This window comes from Parus major, chromosome 7, assembly GCF_001522545.3.
Source record: "Parus major isolate Abel chromosome 7, Parus_major1.1, whole genome shotgun sequence".
NCBI lineage: Eukaryota > Metazoa > Chordata > Aves > Passeriformes > Paridae > Parus > Parus major.
This window is the reverse complement of record NC_031776.1, coordinates 34,462,262-34,479,208: the sequence shown is the minus strand read 5'-3', so window position 1 is coordinate 34,479,208 and position 16,947 is coordinate 34,462,262. Positions and strand designations below refer to the sequence as shown.

General features: G+C 40.1%; 1 long non-coding RNA gene across 1 annotated transcript in view; it reads right to left on the bottom strand.

Annotated features, from left to right (window-relative positions):
* Nucleotides 1-16,904, bottom strand: part of LOC107207783 — a 29,447-nt gene extending 12,543 nt beyond the window's left edge. Inside the window, exons 1-3 of the long non-coding RNA XR_004498291.1 lie at nucleotides 16,697-16,904; nucleotides 12,551-12,631; nucleotides 8,167-8,335 (exon numbers count right to left, since the gene is read on the bottom strand). This is a non-coding gene — a long non-coding RNA (uncharacterized LOC107207783). The remainder of the gene's footprint in view (nucleotides 1-8,166; nucleotides 8,336-12,550; nucleotides 12,632-16,696) is intronic.
* Between the last annotated feature and the right edge of the window lie 43 nt (nucleotides 16,905-16,947).

The following is a 16,947-nucleotide window of genomic DNA, read 5'->3' as shown; positions in this document are numbered from 1 at the left end:
CACAAGTAGAGCTGGTTCACAGCTGACTGCACCAAACAGCCACAAATCAGGATAAGGTCCACTGAATTAGATTTGGTTGTCCTTTCAAAAAGGTTCTCCTATTAATTTGCTGCAATTTGTATTTCACTTGGTTATCAAAGAGCCTCAATAGTCCTCAGAAGTGCAAAGAATCTCATAAGAAAATGTATTTTCACTAGCAGGTAAGGTAACAGATTTTTTTCCTCTTGTGGAGGGTTCATTTCAACATGTTTGGTCTAAAAAGCAAGAATTATTGTTTTTACTTTTATTTCTGACTCATTAAGGCTAGTTAAAAAAAATACACAGCAATTATTGAAAAATAACTTCTTAAGCTGCAGAATAAGAAACAGCAAACAGTCTGCTTATAACAAATACAAAGAACTGCTGTAAATTTAAACCTGTAAAGTTTTAAGTACCAAAAATTGAGAGGGATACCAAGTGTTCAGAAAATATCCTGGTTCTCTCTGAAGACTAGAAATACCCAGGAGGAATGACAGCACAAACTGGCAGCTGGGTTCAGGTATTGCAATTTTATCTCACCTGACCACGAGGTGGTTCCAGCTCTGCCCAGCCCCGTGGCAGTCCTGTGTCTGTGAATCCAATGATGGTTTCCCCCTCAATCATTCAATTTCCTTCCATGTCCCAAGCTCTGATTTCCACAAGCCCAGGCAGCAGTGAGCAGTGCCCAAATCAGGTGTGCAGAGCCCAGGGAAGTGGCCTTGACACGGGCCAGGGTGAGGAGGGCAGCCTTCACTTCATAGTGGGACAGCTACAAAAACCTGATGCTTCACACTTCACACCGTGATGTGAAGCAGATGTCCAAATCCTCGCTGTTAGAAAGGGCAGATTTAAAAAAAAAAAAAAAAGAAAAAAGCAGTAAATAAATGCTACAAATTGAGATAGGGTCAGCGCTGCAATGTAGGAGATCAGCCTAGACAGAGGCAGAAATAATTTTCTTGCAGATTAGAAGCAGATAAATGAGAGAGAGAAAGAAGGAAAACATGCAGTACAAAAAGGAAGATAAGAAAGAAGCTGTTCATCTTATGTATGGGAACCAACTGCTGCATATGTATTTCCTATGCAGTTTTGGTAACTATCCCCAAGATGTTAATCTGAAACACTTTGCAGGAAGTGGACCATCTATTTAATTTAAAATGTAGCTTGGAACACTGCAGGATTTTCAGATAATTCAGTTAAAGCACTGGACACTCAATCTGCACAGCAAAAAGGCTCCAGACAGGATTTTGAATTTCACACATAGATGTAGATGTCTTCCTTAGGAAAAAATGCATGTAAGCATTCCAGTTCAGTTGTTTATACTTGCATTCAAGCATTTTTTTCTAAGATAGCTGTTTACTGACAACATCAAGTATAAATCACATGTGCATGACTGAGGGCATACAGTCGTCCACCACAATTAGTGAGGGTGGGCACATACTAAGCCCAAAAATAGAGGGTATTTCCAATGGAATTAATAGAAAAATAAACAACCTGTAAACCAAGGTGAATTCTTGTTCATAAATTAACACAGAATAGCCCAGTGGGAAATGTAATGTGGAGTTTTCACACATGGCAGAAGTTTGCTGGTGGTTGTGTCCATTAAAGGTGAAGGCTGCGTTACCAACAAGCACGTTTTCATCTGGCCTTAGACTTAAAAATAACAGTAAAAATCAAACACAAATAGTTATTTTCTTCCTTTTGGGATTTGGCACATGTGCTGTAACAGACATAGATGGAAACTTCTAAAATAAATTAAGGAATGTACTTGTCAGTTTATTAATCAAAGTTTACCTGCTTCACATTACACGGAGACAAATTAAACAAGCTACCACGGTACTCAGAAAACATCTGCTAACAAAGTCAGAAGTAATGATAAACAAACTTGAGTTCCCTTTGTGGTTGATTTCCATCCAGCTGCATTTAATTATAAAAGAGCTATCAAAGAAAGCTCCCCATTAGCAGCTAATTCAGAATGACTTCAGAAGAAAATCCCAGAGCCTCCAGTGATATCTCTCCAACAACTTTCTCATCTCTGCAAGTGATTGAGAAGAGCTCAATTAGACCAGTTTAGTGATCAGTCCTCCTGCTAACTGCCAGAGTAGAATGGAGATGATACATCTCTTCAGTACCTGTGACTGCCTGTTTTCAAAGTAGGACCTACAAGATGTAGCAGACTCTTCCTTGCAAGTAATCTCTGCCAAAAGCGTCAGTGCCAGCCAGAAGTACAGAGATAACCCTGAAAATTGCTGTATGCATTTTCTAAAGGAGAACAGCTGCTGATATCACGAAGAAAGGGAGAAAAATTTGTCACTACAAGTTTTTTATTAAAGTTTCTTTGACTTTGGTATTTTCCACAGAGAAATCAAAGAGGTGGGCACTTATAAATATCTAATTCTGGTTTGCAGCAATCAGGAATTTTTTGTATTGATGTAACTAGAGATGCACATACTCCCAGACTCATGCTCTGAACCAGATGGCAACAGCCTTATTATAGTTTTTATTATTTCTAAAAATAATTATTAATAAAATTATTAAAATATAGCAGCCACTCTTAATTATTTTTTTTAATTATGAAAAAAGCAAATACATCAGGCTTCCCCCGTAACTTGTTAAATGGGGAAATTTTGGTAATTTTATAGATAGACAACCAAAATAAAGCCTAAGTGAAAGATCTTTGATACAGACAGATCTATCAGGAGTTTTTATAAAATTCCATGAAGACCAGCAGTAATCACACCCCCCAAAAGAGCTCTGTGTACACAGCTCAGCAATGCACAAGCAACTTGTAGCATATTCCACCTGGGATCTTTGGACAACAACGTTCGATAAACCACTGAAAGATTCTTTTCCCTTTTTTTCCCCTGCCTTATTCTTTCTGTAGAAGGCAGTTCTGGGTAATTCTTCCCTGAAAGCTCACTGCTGCCTGGCCAGCAAGCAAATATGAAATCAAAAACCCCGTGTGCCAGATCTGCACAGCTGTATTTGTGCTCCCGCGGCTCCCGGAGGAGCGCACACCACATGTCGGTTCCTTGACTTGGGGTGGGTTGGTGAGGTGTAAGTTAAAAGGGCAGCTGTACACTCTGGGAAATTTTCCAGATTCATTTTCTACCAATTGCTTTAACAACACCACAAGCCACGCTGGAGAGGGTGGGATGCTGGGAAGCACAGGTAGGAAATAGGAAAACTTTTGCTACAGCTTATTCTTGATCCGGTCCTCGAGCTCTATTGATAAATCTCTAGGGTCTTTATAGAGGTTTTTTTCCCTGCAAGAATTAAGGGGTTGGCTCTGATTGCTGCTATTCTAAGAAGTTAAGGGAAGAAAAGAAATTGTTATATATCCACATGGTAATCAACCAAGGTTTTGTGTAACTGTTGCTCTTGATGTGGTTCTTCCAGACTCTTCCAGAAAAGAGTTTATTGATGTACCTGGCCTAGAAGTTGCAGAGCCAAAGGAAGAAAATGATAACACAGTCTAACAAACCCTTTGTTTACGTAAACATCCATCCACAATCTGTGTCTGGTGGGGTGAACATACGGCTTTAATTTTACCCTTGGCACACGGATCAAACAATGTTGCCAATATCTATTGTTCTCCTCATAACAATATGCCTGGTGGTTTCAACATATCCTCTCCATTAGCTGGCTGCAGATCAAGCATTGCTGTGTATGTGCTTGTGTCTCCATAAAACTGGAATATGGATCTCTTTTTTTTGCCTTCTTTGTACCAAATGTGTAAGAAGGAGCACAGTTGAGAACGGTGGTCAACTGTCCCCGTGAGTCATGAGAACAGCTCGCTTCGGAACGCGCGGCGGAGCAGACACCGGGTGGGAAGGAAGGGTTGGATTGGATTTGAAAAGCCATGGCCGTGTAGCTTAGGCTTTTCAAAAACCAGAGGAAGTGGTGAGTCAGATCCTTATCCCCAATTATTTGGGCTTAAGCAAACCTTTCTGGATTTAGTCCATCCCTGATCTACATTAGCCCTGCTCTGGAGCTTGGACACACCACAGGTGGTTAGGAAAAGGGTGATTGGGGTTGCTTTTCCTTGGATTTTCCCTCTCCTTTTTTTCTTTTTTTCAGTTTCACTTCCTTTCCATTTGCTGCAGAATGCCACAATAATTTATTTTTTTTTTCTGTTAGAATTTTCCAGGTTCTATGAAGGCAGAGTAACAGAGGAGATTGGGATCTGGGGAATGCCACAAGGAGAACCCTCCAATGGGCTCCCTGAGCCAGGGCAGCTTGGCAGATCCATGTTAATCTTCTCAGCTCCTGCCTCGGCCTCTGGAGCAGCAGCACTGCTTTCTTATGCTTCTAGCAGCAATCAAAATTTACATTTCTCCTCTATATTGTGCTGCTTTTCAGCTGATACTTCCAAATGTTTGATCCAAAATTCACTCCAGTCAGTGGAAAGAATCTCATTGCCTGGACTATTCTTTGGATCTGGCACCTTCCTTCCACCTGATCACTAATGCCTGATTTATATTCAATAAATCAATAAGAAAATAGAGCTTTCTGATTTCTCTGGTGCCATTTTCACAGTAATGGAGAAAATCTCACTGAGGAAACACTATCACTGGTAAAGACAATAATTATATCTGGGCCATTCAGAGAACTTTGATAGTTTCATTCATGACATCTTTTCTAAGGCTGAAAGGTGATGTTAGAGAGGAAGTGGCTGAGAAGGGTTGATGGTGGCTCTACCATTTGTCCTGCCTGGAGCAGAAGCTGCTGCTGGGGGTGGCAGTGCCCCAACACCCTTGGTTGTTCTGAGGCTCTGCATGTGGCATAAAAGGATGAGTGAAATCTTGTGGCAGCTCTGCAAGGAGGCAGCTCTGGGAGATTGCACAGTGGTGATCAGCACCACCAAAAATAGGGCTCTGCAGGCCTTTTTTTTCCCGTGCTCTCATGACACTCCTCCTCACTGGAAGTAGTAATTCTGAAAAGCCTCAGGGTTTATTCAGTATTTCTGTTTCCTTCCTACTGCACCGTTTCTCACTTGCCTGCTTCTCCCCAGTTTTGATGCTTTACCCTCTGAATATGCTGAATCCAAGCCCAGAGCTTTGAATGATTCCACTGACCCTGCGTTCTGCGTGCCAGCACAGATCCATATCTTTTAGGTTTACTTTTATCTACGCTAATTTCACTTCCCCCTCACGTTTGCAAGCAGAGAGCAACTGCAAGGCTTCCTGTGCATCCCAGACTATGATTTAAGGAGTTTAAGAAGAATTAGGCTTGATGCTGCTTGTGCTCTCATATATATTCAAGCACAGCTTTTGGTCTCCTCGCCACACATGTGCTTCAGCCTGTTCTCGACTGTCACAGCGATAACGTTTCTATATAAACTCATTCATTAAGACTATCAGACTGTAATTATCTCTGCTGTGCAGAACGAATGCAGGTTTCCCCTGTTATGGCATGGCAAGAGAAGGAGAGGAGGGGGTAGAAGAGCACTCCTTTTATTTTTGGAATGACTGTTTTGCTCTGAAAGCCATGGCAGGTCTGGCATCACTGGAAAGCCTAAAAGTGACATCCAAGTCCTAGCCCTTAGTGGCTGATCCCATCAAGATGCAGAATCCTTCCCTGACTCAATCAGTCTCTATAATTTTGATATATATATTTTTGGGTCAAACCAATACCAGGGAGTTATTTCTCCTAAAATCACCTGTGGGAGGTGGGGACACTGGGAGTCAGCAGGAGAACAGGCTCTTGTATAATTCAAACCTTATGTGGAGAAAAAAAACAGTGCATTAACTTTGAAATTGTCTAATACCACAGATTCATTTACTATAGAATTAATTACCTTGCTTGAAGCAATTAATTACCTTACTTGAAGTGGCACTCATTGACACATGATATTTTGTCTAATTCTCTACTGTGCATAAAAACGCAATATATTGTAATATAAATTGTAGCTGTTATTGCTTTAAACACCAATTTAATCAAGGAGTTTGACAAATGTAACAATAGACTGATTACCTTTTTTTGTCAGTGTTTTATGTTAGGACTTTGTCAATTTTACTATCAGTTTGATTTCATTCTGAAGTAGCAAATTATCATCACAAAAATACTTTTGTTTTAATCCATGCAGTTTAAAAAATATTTAATCCATCCCGGCCATTGCCACATTAGGCATAGAACATAATTTGAGTTTAGCTGCAGAGAAAATTGCACAGCTCAACACAAACATGTGGGTCGAGCATCAGGGTTACTCCAGGGTTATGTTTGATTTGGTTCCCCTATCGCTGTCCAGAGCACCCTCAGCAGCTGCTGGAGCTGTGTTTGGGGTAGAATTGAGGAGTGGAAAGAGGTTTCTAACCAAACACCCCCGGTGAACTCCAAAAAGACCTGCTTGTGAGGGAATTAAAGCAGTATTAAGCCAAACTGAAGCAAGTGCCGGCATATAATTAACACAGCATTGTCAAAGAGAGCTCATGGTTTAATTTTAGTGGGGAAAATATGGTATCTCAGATACCATGATATGGGTGTTTGTTCACAGCCACTGTACCTGTCAACTATTATTATCCTGATGCTGCCGTGTTCCCTGAACTGTTTTGATTTCTTAGCAAGAAGAGAATTTTCTCTGATGTGCCATCTGTAAGGCACAGTTTACCAAAGGAAAACTTTATCTCAAATTTTTAATAATTTTCTGTCAATTCCAATAAAATCAGATATATTTTTATAATACTTACAAAATAATAGCAAATGTGACTCACCACATGTGCCACTATTTCATTTGATATCCTTCTTCTCCCACTGACTTTTCTTTCCAGCACAAAATGCAATTTAAATGTCAACTTGAACTAAAAAAGTTACATTCCTGGGGAGATTGTTGGTATCTCATACAATCTGAAATAATTCTACTGCTTTCAACTACTTTACCTGCTTTTTTCTGTTTTAGTCTCTCATTGTGAAGGTTCTAAAATTAACAAATGGTGAAAAGGATGAAATAATGCACTTTTTATTTACATATAAGTGACAGGACACAGCATAGATTTATAAAATGGTTTGGGTTGGAGGGGACATTAAAGCTTATCCAGTTCCACCCTCTGCCATGGGCAGGGACACTTCCACTGTCCCAGGTTGCTCCAAGTTCCATCCAGCCTGGCCTTGGACACTTCCAGGAATCCAGGGGCAGCCACAGTTTCTTTAAAATTTGTGCCAGGGCCTCACCACTTAATTTCTTCATAATACCTAATCTAAATGGACAAAAAAATACTGCAAATCAAATGTGGGAAGAGAGTGTCCACACATGAGGTGCAGGTCTGCTTTATTTTGCCCAAAACATCTTGTGCTTGGGAAATTGTTTCAGCATTGTGAGAGGGTTTATATTTTTATATTTTGGATTTACCTGGAGGCTTTCAGGTTCTCCTAGGAAATTATCATTCTTACACAAAGATGTTTGCACTCTTCAAGAGGTTGTTTTTCATTGGGACAGCACCACAGGCATTAGATACAGGACCCACCAGCCTGGATTGTCCCTTCTGGGACATGGCACAGGAGACTTCTCCAGCTCAAGCTCACTGTCACATCGTCAGGAAACAGTGATGGCAACCAACTGCCCTGCCTTAATGCCAGAGGTCAGATCCCTTCCCTCACTGCTGAATTTATATGCATTTTTCACTTCCATAAAAACATCTTAATCCATTACGCCAGAGACTTGTCATGATCTTTCTTTCCTAATGATTACTCTTCCTCTGAAATTCCTAAGACTGCTGAATACCATCCTCCACTCCCTGTAATGTTGCACAACAGGCATGGGAAAGTTGGGAAAAGCAGTTTTGCTGACATCAGTTAGACGTCAAAAACTTTAGTGCTGAGATTTAGCCCTAATCTCTGTGTCTTAGTTCCGTAATTCCAACACTCCTAGTGCTCCCCAGTTTGTGAGAATACACAAGAAAGACTGAGAAAAACAGCTCCTCCATTTCTTCAGTCATAGGAATAACCTGGACTGTTCCACTAGAGAGGAAATGAGGATTATGATATTATGATATCAAGCAAACTGAAGATTTACTTCTGCCTGACTTAGAAAAGGTGGAGATGGTTTAGCCTAAATGAAAATTAGAAGTTCAATATGTCAAAGACACCAAAAGCACCATGATTTCATGATATTTTAGGAAGCAGGCTCAGGTTCAAAATGAACTCTGAGCTCACCTGGAATTGCCATGGGAAAGAGTTGCTGGAAAAGCCATCTGGAAAAATTCCTCTGAGAGAAGAGTTCTTGTTCAAGCTGCTTGGGCCCTTCATCCAGTCTGAATGCAGAGTTTTCTTACAGACACAAAAAGTTCAGCTGTGCCACAGATTTCCAGAATCTTGATAGTATCTGCAGCAATGGAAGAGACCTGCATTAATAAATGTTCACCAGGAGATGTATACAATTATTTTCTAATGAAATGATTGAGAACTGGGGCTAGAGTGAAGGTCTGTACACTCACACTGACTTTAAGGGCCATTTGCACACCTGAGAACCCATTCTCTGTTATTTTTTTGGGAATTCTGTGCATCATTCACCACTGTCACCTAACTTCTGAAGCAAACAGGTGAGAACATTTTTAGCTCTCAGCTTTGATTCTCCCCTGCAGTAAAACTCATCCCTTGCAGGGAATGGGGGATGATCTTTCAGGAGAAAAAAAAAAACAAAACAGACTTTAGGATGCATTTTATTACTCATTTTTTGACTCTCAATTTAATAAAGACAGATATATCTAAGTTGTCTGCCAAGAGGGAAGTTCTCCTGCAGCTCCTGTACATTCCAGAGATTTGTGGGGTTGCTTTGCTCCACGAACAGATGAAGAGCACCTCATACTGCCTGTATTTACCTCTCAGAGGTGTTGGAGGCTGTAATTAATTACTGTTTGTAGAACCCATTGAGATTGTTAGAGAAAGGCACTAGAGAGCGAGTGGTGTTATAAATTATTACACTTGAAAACGTTCAAACTCTTCAGCCTTCCACTGCTCGCCTTCGCACAAACTTGAAGCATTTCCTTTTCTCCTCCTGGAATAAGATTTGCCCTCTTGACATGCACAAACCATTAGAGAGGCTGTGCTTACAAGCACCTAACAGTATTTTCTCAAGTTTATTTTGACATTGACTTTTAATCAACGTGACGGTGATTGAAAAAGCCAGTCCAACGTTCCACTAAAAAGGAATATTAAAAGTGTATTGATTGTGTCTGCAAAGATATGCAATTAAAAAGTATAAGTGCTGTTATTTAACACTTGACTTTACTTATTTTGAACTCTTGTGGCCCTGTTGTGTACATGGTTAAATGCGCAACGCTGTGTGTTTCAAGTAACTTGGCTGTAAGCAATTTTATATTTTAATGAAAATAATTACAGTTTGAGTAATATGAAGTGTATCTGAAGTATAACCCCTGATGCTACTTCCCCAGAATTAGCTGTGATATAAATTATCATGATTTATTGCGGTGACTCTGTGCTTTATGTGTTTATAGGGGATCCTGGCTAGCAATGATGAGTCTTAACTAACAAAGAATTGCATTTCAAAACCAATTTTTTCTTGGATCTCATCTGTAATTCTTCCCCAAAAGTGATATGATTTAACTGTGCTGCAGTATGTGCTATTGCAAAGATGGCATTATTGTGCTGTCATTTTGACAGCTTACTTTAATTTACACCATTTAATGGGTGAATACATTTTTTAAAAATCTGGTGTTATTCTTTCTTAATATACCATATGCCATCGATCCCACATGCACTTCTTTGCATAAGCACACCAAGTTACAGAGTGGTATAAAGCAACCTATGTGTCATGTACAACCTCTCCTTTGAGTGACACATCAGAAGCTCAGGTCCTCTCTGTTCTTCAAGGATTCTGTGGATCCTGTGACATTTCAGAGCCTCGAGCTGAAATATGTTACACGATACGTGATGTCCCCACTGGCATCTGTCCACCTCAGAGATGGGCACTTTTCAGATACACTGTGCAAAAATAAATCTCTGAAAGTCATTTGCCTTGCTAAAAGCAGAGATATAGAAAGTGTAAAGATTGTTGTAATTACATTACTGCAAAGGCCAGTTTCTGCAACAGCTGGTTTCAATTCCAACCACTATTTTAAACTATTTGGTCAAACAAAATCTCTTCCAGCTCCTGACACATTTTGCCAGCTAATGGTAACTACTCATCAGCACAGGCAAAGGTTGGACAATCATTCCCTTTGTCTTCTTTTGGGGAGGGCAGCCTGATCATTCCTCTGTCTGGGGAATTTCAGGGTCACCTCCAAAGGAAGCAGAGAATACAGGAGTTTGATCCAGGCTTGTCCACACCTTTCCCAGCAATGTACACCTCAGCTCAGCAATCAGCTCAGCAGAGCTTTCCCATCCAGACTCCTTTACTAAGGCAGCCTTCCTAAAGGATTCAGATACTCAGTCCACCCAGGCCAGGTGGGACAGAGCAGCCTGGTCTGGTGGAAGATGTCTCTGCCCACACAGGGATTGGAACAAGAAGAGCTTTAAGTTCCTTTCCAACCCAAACCACTCTATGATTATACAATCCCACCCATGTTACAAACTGCTCAGAGGATGGCACAGAGAGCAATCCCTCCTGCTCAGGATGATCTGTCACCCTGGCTTCATGTACCATGTGAAAGCATCTCCACAGCTCCCAGGTCACACCTGCTTTTTCTCTGCCTTGCTTGGTCCCCCCCACGAAAAGCCCTCTGCTTATTCGCTCAGCAAAGCCTGAAATCCTGGCCCAGGAATAATCTCTGAAGGCTTCAGAAAATCTGCTGTGGGACGTTATCTCAGTAGAGGAAAATTTCGTTTGGGAAGCAGCCCAATTTAAGAAAACAATTTCATGACAGCGTGGAAAGCAAGCTGATGATACTCCAAGAACTTAACTTTATTTGGTAAACTTTTGTCAGCTTTCCAAAGACACCTAAGAGTTAAATAGCTTAAGGCTATAACAAAAACAACAAAAAAGAAGATATCCTAGTCATTCTGTTTTCCTGTTACAAATATTATTTTTGGACAGAAATGATGCAAATAAAAGTGCAAGACGAGCTAAAGGTTTTAAGCAGGAGGTATCCAAGGTTGAAAAGGAATTTGTTGAAATGAACTAAAGAAATACAACATACCTTTATACATACTTAGCTCTTTGATGTTATACATGATACCCAGTATGGCATTACAACCAACTGTATATGTCATAAAAATACAGAGTTTCCATGTGGAGTGAACCTGAAGTGAATTAATGCCTCTGTCAAGGTGTATCCTGAAATACATTATGCCATCCTTGCTTCAAATTCCACTTTACATATTCCCTGCAATTCACCAGGAACAATAAAACACCCCAGAAAAAACAGGAAACAGTTTAAATTCCATCCCACTGATTAACAGTGGATTTGGAATGAGAAATCACATGAAATATTTTGTTTTAAATGGTGTGTTTTTAAAGAAATCGTACCTATTGTGAAAAATAATATAATAACCTTTTTTTTTTTATTAGGTTAGGTTAGATTAAGTTAGGTTAAGACAGGTTTGGGTCTGGAGCACAAGTGTGATGAGGAGTGGCAGAAGGAGCTGGGGTTATTTAGGCTGCAGAAAAGGAGGCTCAGGGGGACATTTATAACTCTCTATAATTCTATGAAAGAAGGTTTTGGTGAGCTGGGCTCAGCTTCCTCTCCAAGGTAGCAAGAGACAGGACAAAACAGCCTCAAATTGCACCAGGTGAGGTTTAGGTGAGGTATTAGTAAAATGTTTTTCATGGGAATGGTTGAAAAGTATTGGAACACGCTTCCAGGGAAGTGATGGAATCACCATCCTTGGAGTTATCAAAAATAATGTGGATGTTGCACTTGGGGAAATGGTTTAGTGGAGAACGTGGTGGTGGTGCTGGGCTGATGACTGGCCTGAAGGGCCTTAAAGGTCTTTTCCACTCCTAATGATTCCACGATTTCACCTGGGTCTCACCTAAAAAATACTGCTGGGAATTTTATATGCCCTGAAATGAGGTATTTTTACATAACAGAGCAACAGATGCTGACAACTGACACACACTTCCTGCACCTACTGGAAATTACCAACATCTTAAATTATCTCCAGGTGCTATGAAAAAGCTGCAGCTCGCTGAATAGCAAGTCAGAAAACTGACACAAATGTGATTTCTTGGGTTTTTACACATTAGCTTGAGTGGTCACTTCAGACAGAGAAATTTCAGAGTGAAACAATAAAGAAAATGCAGCCAATGCTGGGTATTAGAAAGGGACTTTCATTTATACTTATTTATACTTATATATATATATATACTTAATATTTATTTAATCTTTTACTCATTTATTTTTTGCAAAAGACATCTCTGAGATGGGATTTACACCAGACTTTGCTGCAGGAGTAGAGAAGTTGCATATTTTAAACCTCTAGCAGAAATCCTATGGAGTAGAGGGGGCAATGAACACCAACTCCCTCCCCCTCCAGTGCAAAAGGAGCAGATGAGAAATTTTCCAAGTTGGACACATGGCCCCATGACCTGTGTGATGCTGGACAATCCTCTGCAGTGTCAAGCAATGGATCATTTTACCTGCTGCTGCAGAACAGACTTCCTCATGTGCTTGGAAAGGACACTTCCCATGTCTGAGACAGAGTTCCTGTCCTGCTCCACCTGTGGAAGAAAATCATAACAAAACAGAGCCCACAAACAAACAAAAAAACCAGCTAAACAAATAAAACAAAAGCAAAACCAGAACAAAGATAAACTTTACAGAAAATTGAACTCAACCCCCAAAATATTTCCCAAACCAGCCTTGACAGAGAACATTTCTCGTTACATCCACCCTGAAAGAAGGGTGGAAATGGAGCTCTGAAAAAATCCAGCAGAACAGAGAGGCCCTGATGGAAAGGAGAGTTTGTGGGCACTGAGAAAAGCATCGTTGCAGGTCGGTGCTGTATCATATTTGTTTCTGATGGATTTAGTTGCTCAGCCCTCTTCCTCCTTCCATGCAGCACATGCACACTGATCTATAGCACACACATATGGTCACCAGCATAGAGGCAGCAAATGCCAGATCAGATAGAGACAGAGTAAATTTAAGAGATTATAAATGTCTTTTCATAATGGTATATATTCAATACTGTCACTAAAGTAAAAGTGTCCAAAGACAATATGAATGCTTTTCTCCTCTTTTATACGATCATAAGAAAATAATGTCAGTTCAGCTTAGTTATGGCTTTGCTACGTTGGTAAAAGGTGATTAAAAAGGCAAAACAATTTTCATTTTGAATGTCTAAGGAGTACCATTGCCCTGGTGAATATTAATCAAAAAAAGTTCTTTCCTGACATGAGGTCATGAAGAGGTGAAAGCTTTTCAGTGGGAAGGAGGACAAGGATGTTGCTGGTGCAACACATCCTGAATGTCACATAGAAGGGGAGATGAAGGCCTTGTGAAATCAGCTCTGTGTCACCTCTACAGCTGTGTCCAGCCCCCTCTTTGGGGTTTCAAACACAAGTCCAGCTTTATGTATCTGCAGAAACCCTCTCACAGAAGCGTTTTCTTCAAAGAGATGCTGAGATTTGTTTTATCAGATAATGCTGCGACCCTGAATAACGTGACACATGAAGAAAGAGGAGACTTCCCTAAAAACATTCCAAACTCCTCTTTGTGCCACCCACACGTGCAGTCATCACTGGAGGACAGAGCTGAGTGTGGCTCTCATGCTCTGCAGCGCTGGAGCCCGGGCAGGAATCAGCCCAGCAGCCAATGCCAGGCTGCCCAAGGCAGAGCAGGATTTCCCCAGCACAGAGCTCAGCACTCCCAGAGCTCTTTGGGTGTTCAGCACAATAAAAAAAACCTGGCCACAAGATTTCAAATCAAAGGCTCTGAGTTACAAACCCTGCTGAAAATCTGGCACTTTGCTGAAGTGTCAAAACACTTCTGGTCAAAATATGGCCATAATCACTAAAATATACAATTGCTTTTCATAATCAGCAGTATTTACTAACATAAATAATTTTATTGATTCCGGTCACAGGAAATGCTAATTTTGTGTGACACTGGGAAGAACTTCCAAGACCCAGGAGACAACCATGGTGTAAATATTGCAAAGACAGAACTAACTAAGACTGTATCATTACAGCTTCAGTGGATGCAAACCAGAGTCAGTGTTAGTTCTGCAAATACTTCTGCATCACCTCATCAGTGTGTGGGAGCAAGAGGTAGACTTGTATCCTTTGGAAAAATGTAGAAGCAAAGAAATGGTAGAGAGAAAGATGGAAATTTTATTTTAGATGATCTTTTATGTCCTTTCCAACCCAAAACTTTCTCTGATAGGAACATATTTGTGAAGCAAAAACAGTGACACGGGGCCTGAGAAAGGATAAACAAATTATTGCTCTATGACTTTTGCTTTTGTTCAGCCTCAAAAAAAAAAAACAAAAACCACCCAGTTGAGATACTTAACACTTGAGTTTTAAAAGGAGAGCTCTGGGATGATGGTTCCTCAATAAGGAATCAGCTCTATAATTAATAAGATAATGAGCCAGGGTGCACCATCAGCTGGTGGCAGATATACTTCAAGTCAAACATCTGCTCCAGTGTATTTGTAAAGCTTTTTCAAGCAGGGTTCTGGGTCAGACCAGACATAGCAGTCTTACAATATTTTCTTAAAGCATTGCCCAGCCTTGGAAATACAGCTGAGCGTCTTGGATTCTTCTCATAAAGTGAAAAGGGCCATGTGTCTTGTAAAGACAAGCCCCAAGGGAACTGAGGTAAAGTATTTTTGTAGCCTTAACACAAATTTTCCTTGTGTTTATGACTTCATTATTTTAGTGGGTGTGTTATTTCAGTGGGTTTTTCAGCTACTTATTTTCTATCTCCTTTATGGTTCTCTCCTTTTTTATTTCTGTCTACTTTAAATAAGGAAAATGGACTCAACAGATGATGCAGAGGTCTTTATAGCAGAGCTACTGGTTTTCATCCCAGTTTCCTGGACCTCGAGGAATCATGTGCTTAAGATGCTCAAAGAATATTTTTGTAACATAATATTAGAGTTACTGTTTGTGTCTGGTCAGTGTAAAAGCTCCCCATATGAGCAGAGGTGAAAATTTGAGGCATCTATCTCCTGTTAAATGTAGAGAAAGGGTTAAGACAAAATGAATTAAGGGAACACAACCGACAAGAGAAAAATTGTTTCTGATTAGCAGGAAAACCCAGGATTAGGATGTGGTTACTCTGTAATTGCAAAATCTGATCTTCAGTAATATCTGGCAGGGTTTTAGGGAAAAAAGCAGTGAAAGGACTGAAAACTAATACTAAGCTCATTTAAGGTGAATTAATCCAAAATACTTGTCCCCATACCTATGGAGTTGGCCCCTCCATTGGGAGAGCCCTACCTCTGGAAAAAGCTGCTGGAATTGGTAGGACAGATGTGGTGTGGCACATCTGTCTGGCCTGGGCAGAGTGGTTTCCACAGAAATGTCCTTTTCTCTGGGTGCAGCTTCAGCCAAAATGCACAGAGACAGCAGCTATTGATTGAGCAGAGCTGAACCAATGATCCATCCAAATTGTTGGGTTATTAATTATCACTTCTACTTTACCTAATGTCAACTCACTTGCCATATCTGCTTTAGTGGTAGCTTGTTTGCCTAATTAACAGTAATTTGCTTTTTAACTGAGCCTGTAAGTTCCCTGTAAAGTCTGTGCTTGGGGACCCCAGTGATCACCAAGCTGCTGGTCATAGTTTTGATAAGAAGTAATGCTTGAGCAAATCCTACTAGCCATCACCCTAAGGCAAAGTAATCTCATGGCAGGGATGGCTGAGTAAAATAATAGGGAGCACAGAGCTTTCCTCAAACCTAGAGCCAAATCTTTTACAAGATGTGAAGTTCTCATTTTTCTTCTTCTTTATTTTTTTTTATATTTTAATTTATCATAGACTTTTGTTCTCTGCCATAAATAAATAAATAAATTAATAAAACCCCACTAAAATATCAAGACAAATGTCTGTTTTTGGATTTATGACATGAGAAAACCCAGGAAGGAAAGGAGGCCTCATGAGAACGCCTGTTTTCACTACATTTTTACATAGCTTTCAAAATTCATGCACTGGCAAATAAAGGTAAAAAAGCTAAAATACAAAAAAACCATGAGGAGTCACTTTCCCAACCAAGTCAAAAGAGGTGTTACCATCCATTAGAACCTGGCAGAGTCCTGACATTCCAGCCCATGATATGCAGCTTGCATCTTCAGCAAAAACCTGTGATCATTGGGTTGTCCAGTGCTCAGCTCTTCCAGCTCTCAAACACTCTTTTAATTTAATTCAAATATATTAAAAATGTGGTGAGGAGGTAAAAGTACCCATTCTACAAGCACAGGAAATGTTCAAGACAACAGGCAGAAAAGAGTTCAAAGGAAAGCAGATAAGTAAGTTGCTATAGTTCATGTTTCCCTGTTAAAAAAAAATGCAAGAAAAAGATAAATGTAATATATTTAGTGAATAAAAGAGTTTGGTAGGAGACACAAATACATGACTGACTCAACTAAACACAGAGTGAGGAATATTGTCTTATGGATTATCTTAAGGGGAAACCAATGTCCCTTCTTTCCCACTCAAAAAAATGAAACCTAGTTGAATTTCACACAGACAGGATTGGACTGAATAGCAAATAGCAAATAAAGGTGCACAAGACAGATCATAAAAATTAAATAAGAATGTAAAGTCTATCACTTACCTCTCCTCCATAGCTTTTCCTTTTGTTTCCATCTGGTTTTGGAGTTTCAGAGAAGGTTTGAATTTTAAATTCTCCTCTTATGCACAGGACTATCCACTGCACTTGATGTATATCACATTTCTTCTGAAGGACCTCAGCCTTCACAAAATAACCCAATTCTGCTTGCAGGCCCTTTTGATTAGGCAGTCCTTGTTGAGATCCAACCAGTGGAAAAAAAGAAAGAAGGATCTGTAAAAAGACATTGGTCACTA